This window comes from Miscanthus floridulus, chromosome 11, assembly GCF_019320115.1.
Source record: "Miscanthus floridulus cultivar M001 chromosome 11, ASM1932011v1, whole genome shotgun sequence".
NCBI lineage: Eukaryota > Viridiplantae > Streptophyta > Magnoliopsida > Poales > Poaceae > Miscanthus > Miscanthus floridulus.
Window position 1 is genome coordinate 59150999 of NC_089590.1, and position 18269 is coordinate 59169267.

The following is an 18269-nucleotide window of genomic DNA, read 5'->3' on the forward strand; positions in this document are numbered from 1 at the left end:
TATTGGTATCATGGTGCACTCGATGAGGATATGGATGATGTCCCTGAGCTTATGGGAAGGACTCTATTATAGACGGTGTCGGACTATTAACGCATCGAGCTATGTTAGTATTATGGTGCACTTGATGTGGATATGTATGCTGTACCTTTTAGCTTATTGGGAGGGCTATCACTCGGATGTCAGGCCATTAACGGACTTTGTTCTGCTCATCTTGCTAGTTTCTAAGTAACTAGTAGTGGTATCGTCGCCCTTCTGTCTAAACAATATAAATATATTTAGACTTTTAATGGTTACTGCAGGATGGTCTGACTGACAGTTGTAGCTAAACGCCATGTTTGCTTGGCTTATAAGCTGTACTTTTTCAGCCAATGAACAATATTTTTCTCTCACAACAAATCAGCCAACAGTACTTTCAGCCATGGCTTATCAGTCAAGCGAACAGGGCAAAAATATTTGACTTGAACAAAATGCGCTTAGTTTAACACAATTTTGCTAGGTTTATTTTATTTGAAATGGGGGTTTATTTATGGGCGAAACTAACACATGGGGTAAATTAAAACTTGGATATGCTCTTTCTTGTTCTTTTTCCGTTTTTGTAAAAAGAGATCTGCTCCATCTCACAAATGATCGCCCGAACTTGAGATTGCTGGTAATCATGTATGCCATGGGGTAAATAAAAATTGGATATGCTCTTTCTTGTTCTTTTTCTGTTTTTTGTAAAAAGAGATCTGCTCTATCTCACAAATGATCGCCCGAACTTCAGATTGCTGATAATCATGTATGCCCCAGAGATGAAGAGGAAACCACCGTGACTTATTCTGTGCACTTTGTTTAGATAATGCACTAGTGTCTTTCGCGCGTGTGGAGCTTCACGCTTCAATGCCATGTTTGCATACATCACCATACAAAAAACACGATACAAAGGATAGAAGGGTGATGGTAGCACATTATATATATATATATATATATATATATATATATATATATGGTATATATATATATATCTATATATATATATATATATATATATATATATATATATATATATATATATATATATATGGTATATATATATATATATATATGGTATATATATATATGGTATTTGCTATCACATATGATACATCAGATTGTAAGCTGGCAGTAATTGTCGACAAAGGCAAGGTGTATTCAATGGTGACTTCGTTAATCTTGAAATCTGTTGGCTCAGTCTTTCGGAGGTGGTCACAGGGGTAGGGTTTGTCTATGTGTGTTCATAGGGATGAATGTGTGTGCGTGTTGTGGGTGTCTATATTGTACTGTGTAATTCTAAAAAAAACTTATAATGGGGAAAGCTAAGATAGATATGAGTTACAAGTAGGGACGTAAACGGATCGGATACTGATGGATACAAATACAGATAGTTTTTCTTCTATCACACTTACGGAGGCGCTCGTCTTCCACCAGACACTAAGCACCCCGAAAGCAAACTATAGCGAGCGGTATCTGTCGGGCACACCCCAAGGGAGAACCCGAAAGGTCCACATTTTCCCCAAGGATCCAATAATGAGAACGAGTTACAATACTTAATGCATTTCATACATCCAGAGTTCATAAAAGGTACATTATTACATTTCCAACGTCAGAGTGCGGAATATTAAACAACAGAATTTAAAAATAAACATCTAGCGATAAGGAACGAGGATCCGTCTGTGCCCACCAAAAGAATCCTCCACACAATGGTACTTCTCAAGCATTACCTGCAACAGGGGTAAATAAACCCTAAGTACACAATGTACTCGCAAGACTTATCCGACTAGTGGAAATAATTTTCTGACTCCAAGGAATATGATAAGCTTTATGGTTTGCTGGTTCCCCTTTTTGGCAGAAAGCAATACTATTAGTGAGTCCTTATTTATGATATTACTAATAGCCATATTAATTCATTATCTAGCCATTCTATGTAAGCACCTGTTCTACTTTCAAGCAAGAGTTGAGAAATCAGTTCTATTTCATCACCTTCTATCCTTCAGTTCTTACTATGATGCTAGAGTTAAGACAAGTCGTACCAACTCGACGGTGATTCATGAATCAATGTCCCTAGCTAGGTACCCCAAAAACACATGCCCCGCTTGTACCCTAGGCACAAGCAAGACCAACCCATCACCCTCCTATCAAGGGGTCCAGGTCCCCGTCCAAACTTGGACTCCAAGCCCCCGCTTCTAAGTCCCTGACTTAGTGCGGTGATAGGACCTCCACCATCCCCACCTCCAATCTGTGGTCCAGAAAGAGCCAGAACCCATGACAAGAGAGCAACAAGTCTTCCCTGTGCCCATACCCAAGTATGTGCTCGGGATAATAGATCTGTGACTTGCCTAGCATCCATTGCCACGACCGGTCCTTAACCGACATAGATAGGGAAAAGTGTAACCAAGCTATGCCCTGTTGGCCGCAGGACACAACCACTTACACCCACCAGTACCCAAACCATATCCCTATCCGGTCACCATTTTCCTTTCCACCATTTTATCATGAGTGATCATAATTATCACCTATTGTGAGTAACGGCAGGTTACTCACGCTACCAAAATCCTGAGCATAGCACTACTCAGCCTGTACTGGTGGAACTCATAGGTAGATATATTTATGCATGCAGTTTCCATAAAATGCCTGTAACATAAATGCACATCATATATATATTCAGTGATCAGTAAAAATATGAGTTATGCACTGGGGCTTGCCTTGGGCAAGCGGTGGGTCAACAAAGTCAGCACCAAACGGCTCCGGGGCTCCTTCCTGCACGAGGATCTCCTCCTCGTACTCCTCAATGACCTCTTCATAATCCTGTTCGTCCACGGGCATGAACTCTACCAACTCGTGATCTACATGCATGAAATAATGATGCAACACTTAGTAATACGGCAACAATAGCTCTTTTAAAAAACATATCTATCAATCTACTAAGTGAGTTCTACCGACTAAGGTACTAAGTTACCTACGGTTACCACTAACATGCATGAAGCATGCCATCTATTATCTTAGCAACTAAAGTTATTCTTACTCTTAATACCGATTTACTCTATATATAATAAAACAAGTAGTACTAGCTATTTTATTTATCAACCTACTCTAGGGTTACAAAAATTACAGTAAGCACATAATAATCTCATGAGTCTACTATAAAAATTTCATGACTAAAGCTATCACGGGTTTGCCACAAAAATTCCTATAATTATTAAGCTAACTAATATTAAGCTTTCTAATTTGAATTTATGAACCTATCATTATAACATCTAACTATGAACCAACTATACCAATAGATAGATAGCATTTTTATGAACCTAACAATTTTTGTTTCACCATTTTTGGATACCCACAACATTTACTATTATTTTTCAAAGTTCAGTTCGAAACTATATTGAATAAATCTTCAATAATGTGCTGAAATATGAAAACCGAATTCCTCCTCACGTGGCCCGCTTCCGAACGGTGCGGCCCACTTCCGCGCACGCTCGGCACTCCGGCACAGCCCATGAGCGTGGCCCACCGGCGCGACCGAGGCCCAATGTGGGGAGACCCATGCGCGCGCTGGCTCTTTTGCAAAAGAGCCCCCATTCTCTATCCTATTCATGAAGCTCACTCGAACCCTATTTCACTGAGTCATGGCGTTTGCATCTAGCACCCTTCCCTTAATCCAATTTTTGTTTCTGAAGGTCCCTAGCCAGAACTAACAGAGGCTGCGGCCTCTCTGACCAAACACCGGCGAGCACGGGCCTCCCTGGCACCAACCAGCACCACCATGACACTCTACGTGCAGCGCGCAACTGATCGAGGTAACAAACACCACGAATGGTGCAGCATGAAGGCATGGCCATGCGCCACAGCAACACCGACACCGGCAAATTTACCTAACTCAATGCCTCTACCGCTACCCGGTATCCAACTACCGACTATGAGCAACAAGGTAGAAGCCCTATTTGAACCACTACTACAACAAACCAAGCTAGCCATGGTAACAGCATCTAATCCAGTTCGTCGGCGGTAGCGAACGCGTCCTGGGCGACCTAGACCCTAATCGGTTCAACCACCTACCCTAGGAGCAAGAGGGCCTCACTAGAGACATGACGGGCGGGCTGGATGAAGTCGCGAGGCTCGGCAACATGGTTGGCCACGTGCGTAGGGTTGTTCCGGTGCACGCCGACTGTGGTGAAGGCGTTCCCGGTGACCTACTGCTCTGTCGGCGAAACCGTTGCATGGGCGAGGCAAACAAGTTAAGGAGATGCAAAAGCCCTGCTCAATTAAGACAAAGGAGCAAGGAGCATCGCCTTGGCCGAGCACCCGCCTCGCTGGCCATGGCGGACCACCCCCGGGGAAAACTTCTCGCATTACCTCACTAGAGCATGAGAACTCGTCGGGTCGACTCCACTCGCAAGCTAACTAATAGGTCTAGTTGGGTGCACGGTGAATTGGAAGGAGGTGGACTACACATGGCCAATTTGATGGACAACGACGTTCGGCTTAATGGGGTCAACAATGAGGAAAAATCCAATTGAGGCCCCAACACTGTACGGCTGCAACAGCAGTAGGCTTGGCACGAAGCTGGACTTCAACGCGACCTCCAGACATGCGCACTTATGAAGATGGGCTAGGCTCTGCGGTTCTGCCTTGGCGCGACTCGGCCAGCATGGCGCCATTACAGGCGATGGTGAAAGCATCTAGGCCCTTAGTTGGGTTTCGGTGATTAATGACAATACGTGATTACTATAACTAACATGTGTTTTGCAGAGGCAATTAAGTTAGGTCATGGTAATGGCAATTGATTGGGCAATCATGGTTGTCATGCCCCTACGATGGAAATTATTTCAGTTTTTAAAGGATGGACGACAAGGTTAAGGATGGACTAGTTCTATGTGTCGTTTGGTGTTGAAGAGACACTTAGAGTAGTTTAGGACTTTGTTTTTCCTTTGGCCATACTATAAAGGGGGGTATGGACTAGTAGCTTGACCTAGGTGAGTCTAGTGGGTTAGGTGTGGTGCACACTTGTCAAATCTAGCACTAGGTAGCTCCAAAGTAGCCCTTAGATCAATTGGAGAAAATTTTATTCACATATGATTTCGAGTTGGAAGTGAATGGAGGGTCAAATGTTGACCGGACGCTGGCAGTAGAGTCTGGTTAGTTCATTTGATCAACTGGAGCCATCTGGTTGTGACTAGATGCTGAGTGAAAAGTGACCAGACACTGGGTGCTAGAGTCTGGTCAACTCTAGAGAGGTTCTAGAGAGGGAGAATCCTAATCGGACGTGTCCGGTCAGTGCTGACTGGATGCTGGTCAGGTTCCGGTTACTGACCAAACGCTGAACAGCAATGTAATCGGACGCTGGGTGCCAGAGTCCGGTCAACTCTAGTAAGGTTCTAGAGAGCCATTTTCATGATCGGACGCATCCAGTCAGTGCTGACCGGATGCTGGTCAGAGTTCGGTCACAACTTAATGGCTCAGTGGCGGGGAGAACTGATTGGAGTGTCTGGTCACCTTGATCGGAGCGTCCAGTCACCCCGCAGAGTGGTGTTTCCACCTCCTAAAGGGTTTGTTTTGAATGAGGGGGTATAAATACTTCCTCTATTCATCTAAGGGAGGTCTCTTGCCCATTTCAATAGCTGAGAAACACCCTTGAGAGTGCTCAGGAGAGCAAAAGCCTAGTGAGATGATTGAGATTTGAGAATCCAAGATTAAGGCCTCATTAGTGCAAGGAGAGTAGCAAGTGTGTATCCACCATTCTCATTAGGCTTGTTGTGGTCAAGTGAGAGTTTGTGCTTGTTACTCTTGGTGATCGCCATCACCTAGATGGCTTGGTGGTGATTGGGAGTTTGGTGATCATCCGGCGGAGCTTATGGATGACCCAACTCAAGTTGTGAGCAGTTATGGGTGATTCACTATGACGGAGTGTCAAAGAATCAACCCGTAGAGAGCACTTGATCCTTGCGTGGATCAAGGGGTAGCTACACCCTTGCGCGGGTGCTCCAACAAGGACTAGTGGGGAGCGGCGACTCTTTGATACCTCAGCAAAACATCACCGTGTTCCTTCTGCTCTCTTTACTTTAAGCATTTATATTTGAGCAATTCAATTCTTATCTTTACATTCTTAGAATTGTCGTGCTAGAGTAGGATTGGAACTTAGGGTGCTAAACTTTTGTGCGGTAGATCAATAGCATCACAGTCTAGGCACAAGGGGTGAAGTGGGCTAAGTGTAGGGTTTAATTATTGCAAAGAATTTTAGAATTAACCCAATTCACCCCCCTCTTGGGCATCTTGATCCTTTCAATTGGTATCAGATCCTCATGCTCACATATTTTGGCTTAACTGCCTAGAGAAAGATGTCCCATGGGGATGGACCTCCTCCTATCTTTGAGGGAGATGATTTTCCTTATTGGAAAATCCGCATGGAGGCGTATTTAGAAGCTCTAGATGTTGGAATTCTTAGAGCCGCCTCTCAAGGTTTCCCAAAACCTAGGGATCCCATGCACCTTTAAGGTGTTGAAGTGAATTACGAAAAATGGAATGCAAAGGCTAGAAACACCATCTTTAGAGGTATTTGCAAAGATGTGTTTAACTAAGTGAGGAACCACAAGGATGCCCATGCACTATGGTCGGACATTTGTGCGCTCCATAAGGGAACAAAGAGTGAAATGTGAGGAACGCTATCATCTCATAATGAAAAAGCTTAATTCTTTTGAGATGCTTCCTAAAGAGAGTGCTAATCAAATGTACTCACGCTTGAATGTTCTTGTAGAGGAAGTCAATGGGCTCGGACTTACACAAATGCAACCATCCGATGTTGTAAGAAAGATCTTGAGTGTCCTCCCCATTGACAAATATGGGCACATTGTGACCGTGCTTCATCAAGGTGATCTTTCCATCGCTACACCAACTCAAATCTTGGGAAAGATCAATGCTCATGAGATGTACATGCACATCACACCACAAGATGGCTCATCCTCTACCAAGAAGAAAGACAAAGACTTAGCATTCAAGGCTAGCCAAGAGAAGGGCAAAGCAAGAATTGAGTATGAGAGCTCAAGTGATGATGAAGTTGATGATGCAAGTCTTGTTCTCATGGTGAGAAGAACCACCAAGATGCTAAAGAAGCTCAACAAGAATGGCATCAAGTTTGATGGCAAGAAAATGAATTTCTTCACTAGCACTAGAAGGAAGCCAATCTCTAAGATGGATTGCTATAATTGTGGAGAACTTGGTCATCTAGCACATCAATGCCCCAAGCCTAAGAAAGACAAATACAAGAAGAAGAATAAGGGCAAGAAAGATGACTCAAGTGATGAAGATGAAGATGAGAAGAAGAAAAACAAGCCATACAAGAAGAAGGATGGCAAGGACTTCCACAAGAAGAAAAAAATGGCAAGGCATACATCGTCGGTGATTGACTCATAGACATTGATTCATCAAGTTGCTCATCCGATGATGATAGTGACAACGAGAAGGTAGCCACCATTGTGATTGACTCTTCATCATCTTCACTGACACCACCGCCATCATCCTCTACACACCTATGCCTTATGGCCAAGGGTGAACAAAAGGTATCAAATGATGATGATAGTAGTGGTGATGAACATGCTCACAATGATGATAGTGATAGTGATGATAATGAATTTGAATCACCTTCATATGATGATCTTGTTAAATTGCTAAATCAATATACTAAGATCATTAGAAAGACTAGAGCTAAGAATGAAAAGCTTGAACTTAAGAATGACTCTCTTTTAGCTAAATGTGATATAGCGGAAAAGGCTAGTGTTGAGCTTAGAGAAGCAAATGATGTTATGTCATCCAAACTCAAGGAGCTCAAATCTTCTAAGAAAGAGCTTAAAGAAAAACATGATAAACTTGAGGGGATACATAATGAGCTCATCACTAGCTACAACATGCTAAAAGAAGAGTATACCAACCTCAAGGTTAATCATGATAATCTTGTTATCTCTCATGAGTTTTTATCCAATGAGCCACATGATGCTACTAACGATGTTGTTAAGATTGATATAGCTACATCATGTGATGATTTTATTATTGAGAGCATTGAGCAAGGTTCTAGTAGCAAAGGCAAGCAAGTGGTTGAGTCCAATAATTATGATGAATATGTCAAGATCAAGAATGAGAATGAGAAGCTTAAGAATGAGAATGAGAAGCTCAAAGAAGTAAACAAGAGACTCAAGAAGGAGAAGACTCATGATGAGCTCAAAGAAGAGAACAAGAAGCTCAAGCTAGAAAAATAACATCTCAAGACCGGGTTGAGCAAATTCACAAGATGTCAACATCTTCAAAGTGAGCTACTAATGAACACCGTCATGAAGATGGATAGAAGTGGAATTGGGTATTTGGCAAATCAAGAGAAGAAGGCTCAAGCTCAACAACAACAACAACACAAGTCAAAGCCAAAGCCAAAGAGGTATTTTGAGTGTGGACAAGAAGGTCACTTTGCCCATGAGTGTCAAACTCCACCACCACAACCCTTGCCCAAGCATGCTAGACCTTTTTCTTTCAATGCTCATTACATGCTTAGAAAGGATTCTACTGGTAAAATGAAAGTCATATTCTTAGGACCTCCCAACAAGAATAGGCCTAAGAAAATTTGGGTTGCAAAGTTACTTGTAGAGAAAGTCAAGGGCCCTCAACAAGTTTGGTCCCTAAACAAGCTTGATCTCTTGTGTGTAGGTGAACTACAAGACTAGTGGAAGTTATTGGGTAATTGATAGTGGTTGCACACAACATATGACTGGTGATCCTCGTATGTTCACCTCACTAGATGAAAAAGTAGATGGCCAAGAAAGAATTACATTTGGAGATAATTCAAAGGGCAAAGTGAAAGGATTGGACAAAGTGGCAATATCAAATGATCACTCTATTTCAAATATGCTATATGTTGCTTTTTTTAGTTTCAACTTGCTATCCGTTGGATAATTGTGTGATCTTGGCTTCCAATGTTTGTTTACCAAAAAGGAAGTGATTGTATCTAAGAAAGATGATGATCAAGTTATATTCAAGGGATTTAGATACAACAACCTATATCTAGTGGATTTCACCTCCGAAGATGCTAACTTGAAGGCAAGTCTATTCACCAAAACATCACTTGGGTGGCTATGGCATAGAAGACTGGCTCATGTTGGAATGAGCTCACTCAAGAAGCTTATGAAGAATAAATTGGTGAGAGGGTTAAAGGATGTGAAATTTTAGAAGGACAAGCTTTGTAGTGCATGTCAAGCCAGCAAATAAGTTGCAAACACTCATCCTACAAAAGCTTTCATGTCAACAACAAGAGTGCTAGAGCTCCTTCATATGGACTTATTTGGACCAACAACATACAAGAGTTTAGGAGGAAATCTTTATTGTCTTATGATTGTTGATGACTACTCAGATATACATGGGTGTTCTTCCTTCATGACAAACCGAAGTGGCATCATGTTTCAAGAAGTTTGCCAAGAGAGCACAAAATGAGCTTGAAGTGAAGCTCAGGAAGATTAGGAGTGATAATGGAAAAGAGTTTGACAACACAAACATTGAAGCTTATTGTGATAAAGTTGGAATCAAGCATGAGGTCTTTGCAACATGCATTGCTTAACAAAATGGTGTAGTAGAGAGAAAGAACCGGACACTCATTACACTTGCAAGAACAATGCTTGATGAGTACAACACACCCAAAGCTCTATGGGCGGAAGCTATCAACACCGCATGTTATGCATCCAACCGCCTATTTCTTCAAAAATTTCTTGGCAAGACACCTTATGAGTTGCTCAATGGGAAGAAGCCGGACGTCTTATTCTTTCGGGTGTTTGGTTGCAAATGCTACATCTACAAGAAGCGGCAACACCTAGGGAAGTTTCAAAGATGTTGTGATATTGGTTTTGTTTTTGGTTACTCATCAAAATCCAAAGCATATTGAGTATTTAATTATGCCACCGGCTTTGTTGAAGAAACATATGATGTGGAATTTGATGAATCTAACGGCTCCTAAGGAGCACATGAGAATCTTGATAATGTAGGTGATGAACCATTGAGGGAGGCTATGAAGAACATTCTGGTTGGAGACATCAAGCCTAAAGATGATGAAGATGATGTACAAGTGATTGATCCACCTTCTTCATCAAATGTGCCACAAGATGGTGATAAAGATGGGAGAGTAGAAAATGAAGATACTCATGTCTCTCATGATCAAATGGTGGCACAAGCACAAGATGTTGATGCTCCACAACCTCCCCTTCAAGTGGTTGATAGAAGAAACTCACCTCTACTACAAGCTCATCCACATGATCTCATCATAGGGAGTCCATCAAAGGGTGTAATGATTCGATCTCAAAAACTTGCTTCATTAATTGAACATCACTCTTTTGTCTCTTGTGTTGAACCTAAGAATGTAGAAGAAGCTCTTCAAGATTCCGATTGGATAAATGCCGTGCATGAAGAGTTGAACAACTTCGCCCGCAATGAAGTTTGGACTCTTGAAGAGCGACCACAAGGTGCAAGAGTCATTGGAACAAAGTAGGTGTTCCACAACAAGCAAGATGATCAAGGCGTTATTGTGAGGAACAAGGCAAGACTAGTTGCAAAGGGGTTCTCTCAAGTTGAAGGGTTGGATTTTGGAGAGACCTTTGCACCAGTTGCAAGACTTAAAGCCATTCGTATCCTCCTTGCATATGCATCGCATCATGAAATGAAATTATATCAAATGGATGTTAAAAGTGCATTTTTAAATGGCTTCATAAATGAACTAGTCTATGTTGATCAACCTCCTAGGTTTGAAGACCCTAGATATCCTAATCATGTTTATAGGTTGTCCAAGGCGCTATATGGACTTAAGCAAGCCCCAAGAGCATGGTATGAATGCCTTCGGGATTTCCTCATTGGGAAGGGCTTCACCATTGGGAAGGTCGACACCATACTATTCACCAAGAAGCTTAATGGAGAGATCTTCATTTGTCAAGTATATGTTGATGATATCATCTTTGGATCATCAAATGAAGATTCTTCCAAAGAGTTTGGTGAATTGATGTCAAAGGAGTTCGAGATGTCTATGATTGGAGAGCGTATATTCTTTCTTGGTTTTCAAGTCAAGTAAATGAGAGAAGGGATTTTCATCTCTCAAGAAAAGTATACCAAGGATCTTCTCAAGAGGTTCAATATGGATGAATGTAAGCCAATCAAGACACCAATGCCATCTAATGGACATCTCGACCTAGATGAGGGAGGTAAATGGTTGGTCAAACTCTCACCGCTCTATGATTGGTAGCTTGCTATATTTAACCACATCTAGGCCTGACATCATGTTTAGTGTGTGTATGTGTGCTAGATTTCAAGCTAATCCTAAGGAAGCTCATTTGATTGCTGTTAAAAGAATCCTTAGGTATCTTAAGCACACACAAAGCATTGGTCTTTGGTATCCCAAAGGAGCTAGATTTCAATTAGTTGGCTATTCCGATTCGGATTATGCCGGTTGCAAAGTTGATAGGAAAAGCACATCCGGAGGGTGCCATTTGCTTGGTAGATCACTTGTGTCTTGGTCCTCCAAGAAGCAAAATAGTGTGGCTTTGTCCACCGCCAAAGCGGAATACATTGCCGTGGGTGCTTGTTGTGCACAAATACTTTACATAAAGCAAACTTTGCTAGACTATGGTATTGTTCTAGAAAATGTACCTCTTTTGTGTGACAATAAGAGTGCGGTAAAGCTTGCTAATAATCTGGTTCAACACTCTTACATCAAGCACATAGATATCCGCCATCATTTTCTTAGAGATCATGTTGCTAAGAATGATATTTCACTAGAAGGTGTAAGGACCAAGGATTAATTGGTGGATATCTTCACTAAACCGCTAGATGTGGCTACATTTTGTCGATTGAGGAATGAGCTCACTACAAGAATCCTGTTAATCCATGATGGAAAATTTTCGTCATGGATCACTAAAACCCCGTCAGTAAACAGCATCTATGATGGTTTCAGAAATCATCACGGATTGAGCATCATGGATTGACATGCGTGACGGTTTGTCGAAAACCATCACGGATTAACATAAACGGTGACGGTTTTAAACCGTCATGATAGAGCCCAAGGCCTAGTTAGTCCAGCCCGAACCCATTTCCTGTGACGAAAAATAACCGTCATGAATCAATTGCCACATCAAAGATACACCAGCTCATTTGTTAACAGGCCAGAATCAAAGATGGGCCAAGTTTGGCCCAATTTCAGCCATTTTTGCATCAATTTTTCAGCCATTTTCACAGGCCCATTTCAGCATATTGCAACCCAAATTCATCACTAATTTTTAGCCCACTTTTCAGTCCACTACTACAGCACATATAGCCCATATACACAGCCCATTTTTGAACATTCAGCCCATATACACAGCCCACACACAGCTCAAATAATTACTGTTGCAACAATATACATAGCCCACACATTAAATAAAATAATACATAGCCCACACATTAAATAAAATAACTCATATTTCCATCCAACAATATATCACATAAATTTGCAACCAACATCAGATTACAAGTATTCATCCAACAATAGTTAACATACAGAAGTGCATACAGCCATATAGTTTACCATGGCACAAGCCAACAACACAGAATGCATAGAAGCCCAGCAGCTTGATGCATGTAGCAGCAACAGCAAAATGCGAGCAGCAGCAACAAAATATATACCACCATGTATCACTTAACTTGGTCGAAATTGACTTGACACAAGTTAGCAGCAGCAAAATGCATCAAGTTAGTGACAAAAGATATGCACCATGCATGTCTTAACTTGGTCGAATTTGACTAAGTAAAAGGTTAAGTTTTGCTTCCATCTCAGATTGACTCCTCTTCATCTCCTCTCGGTCAATAATCCTTGCCTGCTCAGATTCTTGCACTTTATTTGACAAATCAACCACTTGTACACGAAGCTCAGCATTGGTCTTTTTCTCCGCTTCCAGTTCAGCACTCTGCTCATTGGAAATACACCGGGCATTCTGGTACCCCACATTCTGCAAGAACTGATTCTTCTTGGTGTTCTCAGCAAGCACATCAGCAACAACTTGAGCCACAGACTTAAGTTCTTCACCTTCTATTGTTGTAGATAGCTTGTTTTCCATCTGAGTCTAGCAAACAAGTAGCAAAGATGGTTGATGTTGAGAGAATTAAAAATACAAAGATCAAAGTCTGAAAATTATCTTACAATAGCCTCTTGTACAATAGGGGTGTAGCATTTTTTTTGCTGTAGTGGCACTCCTTGAACAAATCAAATGCATTAGGTTCTTCATCATTATATTTGTCATCCTGAGAACAACATATATGCATTAGGTCCAGCATGAATTAAGATGTTACAAAATTTTGGACAGCTACTATTCAACTAAAAATCTAGAAGAACATGTTCAACTATAAATAGGATTAACCTAAATAGTTACTGTTCAACTAAAAATCTAGAAGAACATGTCCAACTAAAAAAAAGATAGTTGCGGTTACAATAACAGCAGTAGCTTATTACAATAGCACCAGTAGCTTATACCAAATTATACAAAGACATCTAAAAAATAGCAGCAGTAGCTTGTTACAATAGCATATGCAGCAGCATGTTACAAATAGCTTAATATGGTGGTTAATAGCAGCAGAAGCTTAATATTTTTTTATGACAAAGGAACCTTTATTGATTAGCAGCAAGCTGCTATAACAAGGGAGAACCACTCCTGGTTTACATCATACAAAGCCTCATGAAGAGGACATCTACAAATATGTTCGAAACTGATACATATGAAAACAGCAAGGCTACAATTATCTAGTGAGGCTCTAAAGGCTTGGGAAGATAAAATATGCTTAATATTGTCATCACAAGAGCACAGCATGTTAAAAATACAATATTCTGTAAACTTATCCTTACATTAGAGCAGCAGCATGACAAGTAGTTGTGTTCTTACATAAATCAATACATCTCAAATTCCCTTATGTAAAGTGAGAAAACATTTCAGCAATATGAAATTTATTGATGAGCTTCATACAGAGAGCTTTATCCCCCAGCATGCTTAAGTAACAGTTGCATACATTTATTTATAAGGTGTTTAACATGGCTCACTTACCAAATTCTCAACATGAACCATGTAGGCATGGGATCCGGTTGTGTGATGGTACTTAACTTTCCCTCGGTTGTCTTTGTTCTTTTGACACATCTCCTACATCAAAGACAAAAAAATGCATGTAAGGTTGGTGATAGATTAGCATCTACAAGGCATCATTTTGGTTTTTCAGAGAAAACATACCATCTTTTTGGGACTCTTCCATGATTCTAAAAGTTTAAGCCACTGTTCATCAGTCATGCATTTGACAGGAGAAGTTTTTGTAACCAAATGTAGTGGAAAAGGATCAAAATATTCTGCCTTCAGCCTGTATCTTTGTTGGCGGACCGCAGATTGCATCATCCCAATACAACCCTTTTTAACTGTGTTATCCTCTGTGTTTATGTCAAATTTGGCCTAATTGAATGGAAGAACATGTGCAGAAAAGAATATCAATTCAGTAACTTATGGCATAAAACAACAAACAATGGTTCTTATATTGAGACTAAATGTGGAAGGGGCCAAAGAATGTATGTACCTTTAGTTTTCCTAAGAATAAATCAACATACGCAGATGCAGGTTCTTTCTCTTTTGGTTCTTTCTCGTTTGGTTCTCTCTTTTGGTTCTTTCTCCTTTGAACTTGATGCAGGTTTTTTCTTGTACAGCTTCCAATGCGGGAGTATAGGCACATGGTTCCTAACTATGATGTTGCATTCACTTGCAAACTTTGCAGCAACAAGAGGAACCACCGGCCTTATATGCCCTTCAGTTATGACAACTTGCAGCTTGCCACGGCGCGCTCGGTTTAACCTTTGGAGACCAAGTCCCATATTATGTCCCCGGTCCCTTCTCTCCTCTCCCCCTAGTTGTAAATGTACATTGAAATTAAAATTAAGTAGGTGAAGCAAACATTGATCCATTGAGGCAATATGGAATATGAAAAATAGAGGAACAAACTATCACCTTCGTTAGCAATCTGGTTGTCGTCACCATGTTGGGTAATGCCATCAGCTATACCAGCCACGATGGTGTTGTCATCATGCTGGGCAAAGCCATCTAAAAAGGGCAGCCAGTAAGAATGCATTCATCATACAAACCTAACTTATAGAATGACAGTAAGAAACCATCACCTCCATCATCCATTTGGCTATGCTAATTAGGCCAGTCAATTGCATCAGCCCCAGTGGTCATGTGTGTGTTGTCAAGTAGAGCAGAGTTATTACCTAAAATTATTGGCAATAATTAAAGGTTAGTTCATCATGTTACCTAGTAAACAAGGCACACAAAGGAAAAGGTCATCTGCTATACAAATCTGATGCCCAGTCAAATTAAGAAGTACATACATGCTATAAATAGCACATTGCATAAATTACATCAGATTAGGATACATATATTTTTTTTGAGGGGAATCAGATTTGGATATATAAAGCATCATACAAAAAGGAGAAACAAAACAAGTTTAGACCCACTTAAACAAGTTCAGCCCACTTTTTAGTGTCAAACAACAGATTTCAAAAAATAGTGAAAATTGGTTTCATGAATCTTTTATACCTAAAACTCTAGTTAACATTTTCACAAGCTAAACAAGCATTAAACTTGGATAAACAGGTACAACACATAGACAAACTTCATAGATCAAGTTAAACATTTTTCATAGCTGAGTCATGGTAATGGAGTGAGACTAAGTAATGTGGCAGTAGAACTGGCCTTCAACAGCATCCTGTGCTTGGTCATCTAAGTTGCCAACAAGTTCTCCAGTGTGGCTCTCATTAGCTTGCGATGGAGGTGGCACAGAAATTTCACTTGGTGTTAGCCTTGCATCTTGCTGGGCATTGTTTTTCTTTGTCCTTGTAACTCTAGGAGATGTTTGGTCTGCAAAAACTCTCTTGCGAGACTGAAACTTGACTCCACCAGGGTGGATTCTTGAAGGTTGGTTGTTAGTTTTCTTGTGAGTCTTCTCCTTAGAGCACTGTTAGAAATGAAAGCATGAATTAGTCCACATAGCATTAGAGTTAGATTGAATTAGGAAGGGAAGAAGAACAAGTTAAGACTTGACAACATGGAGGAATTAGGACCTTAGAATTCTCATCGTCAATCAAATCTCCTTCATCAGTATTATCCTGCAGGCCGTACTCGGCCAACATTTTGGCATAGGGATCAGCAAGTCCAAGTTCCTTCAGCCTTGCACTGTTCTTCATGCATTCTCTCAGGCACTCCATTTCAATTGGAAGCAGCCCTGGTAACAAGATGAAAAAAACAAGACCAACATATCAATAATATTATATAGTTCACAACCAAAAGATTCATATCAAAAACTTACTCCTACATTCATCAACAAAAAGAAACAGAATTGTACTCGGTCACACATAAGTTGCTAGCACAGTGGTGAGGCAGACTGTTGTCAACTCGTAGGTTGTGGGATCGATTCCCACAGACTCCACTCTTTTTTCTATTTTCCCTATTTACCTAATGTTGGGCCATTCCCGCCAACAAAAGGCTAATAGAATCATGTTCTGTCACACTGGAGCAGCTAGCGCAATGGTAAGGCATATTGTTTTCAACACCTAGGATCAGGGTTCAATTCCTGGAGATTCCTTTTTTTGTCATTTTGCCACGCCGTGTGCGGGAATGACCCAGGCGAGTGAATGACCCAGGCCTACTATGATGCTGGGCCGGTAAATAAATAAAAATACTTAAGTGCACATTTAGACACGTAGTGTAAGTACCTCAAATGGTAAGACATGTTTCTATTTTTTGGCAAGTCTTGTGTTCAAATCCCATATATATAGTTATAGGTGTAAAGTTTTTTTTGTTCCCGTCCACAATAAATGGAGAACATTTTTAATTTTGCCAAAAAAACATGTAACAAAGTAACAAAATTATTTTGTTCAAATAATTTAACAAATTGTCTTTTGGGTTTGATACTTTTTGCAATCACATTTTCTACTTTTCTTTACACTAAATATTGATAGCGGGCCAACTGTCTTGGGCTAACTAGCGTATGACAAATTCAAAATCATACACTGTGATGATCCTGATAAAACCGTCACGAGTTAACGGGCTGGGAATATCCAGTGGGCTCATCCATGACGAAAAAATGAATATCGTCACCGATTACGTCTGTCAGTGGCTGTCAGTGACGGTTTGTAAATCCGTCAGCAAGAAATCATCACGGATTAACAAGTTTCTTGTAGTGGCTCAATATGCTTGATTTTAGTAACTTTACTAGAAAATGAGCTTGTGTTGTCCCTTGCATTGCATTGTAATATACAACATGTTTACTTGTGGTAATGCACTTAGGGCTCGTCTAACATGGTTAAGATAACCGTCGAAAAGCATGTGAAGAAGCTTAACCTTGGATCAAACTTGACAAGCAACTAGAATTACTTTCAAGTATTGCATATGCATGTGTGTTGTTTTGTCGTTTCCTTTTGATTACCCTTTTATTGCCTATTTTCTTAAAAAGAATTATAGCCTAAGGCAAAATACTTTAAAAATTTTGAGGGTTTGAGAGAGGTCACTCACATCAGTCCCAATTGGTGTTTATTTGGGTCTTATTGAAGTTGGGACTTGATTGAGAACAGGCAGCGCGAAGGAACATTGAAGATTTGCTGAAAAAGGGTGACCGAACGCTGCACCAGACTCTGGAGTCTAGTGTTCGGTCAGTTCATAGGAGGTGAACAGAAGGGCGAAGGAGTGACCGGACACTGAAACAGTTCTTTCCCTATGTCTGGTCAGATGATGTCCCTGCATCTAGTCAAGCGAAGAAGAAGATCTAAGGATCGACTGAACTCTGGCTGTGTTCGGTCAGTGGTGAACGGACACGTCCGGTCATGACTTGGGAGGTTTTAGACCTCTCTATTGTTGACCGGACTCTAGGTGGCAGCGTCCGGTCGTTGCCACCGGAGCATCCGGTCAGTAGAAATCGTGCGGGTTCTGAACTCTTCTCCATTTCCTTATCCATCATTTGTGGGCCACCTCATATAACCATACCACTGGTTGACCTAAGCCCTCATCCACCTTGCCTGCGCCATCACGCCACCATGATTCCACCGACCTTTTGCCATGCCCTAGTTGCACAGCCGCGCCACCACCACCGTACACTGCTCCACGCCACCTGCTCCGTGTCATCTGTGCCCATAGTGCACAGCCGCCCTAGCGCCGCCGTGCCCCATAGCAGCACACAAGCCTGTGCCCTAG

At 41.1% G+C, this 18269-nt stretch overlaps 1 pseudogene; it reads right to left on the reverse strand.

Moving 5' to 3' along the window:
• Positions 1–12847: 12847 nt before the first annotated feature.
• On the reverse strand, positions 12848–15260 carry LOC136492026 (uncharacterized; annotated as a pseudogene).
• Between the last annotated feature and the right edge of the window lie 3009 nt (positions 15261–18269).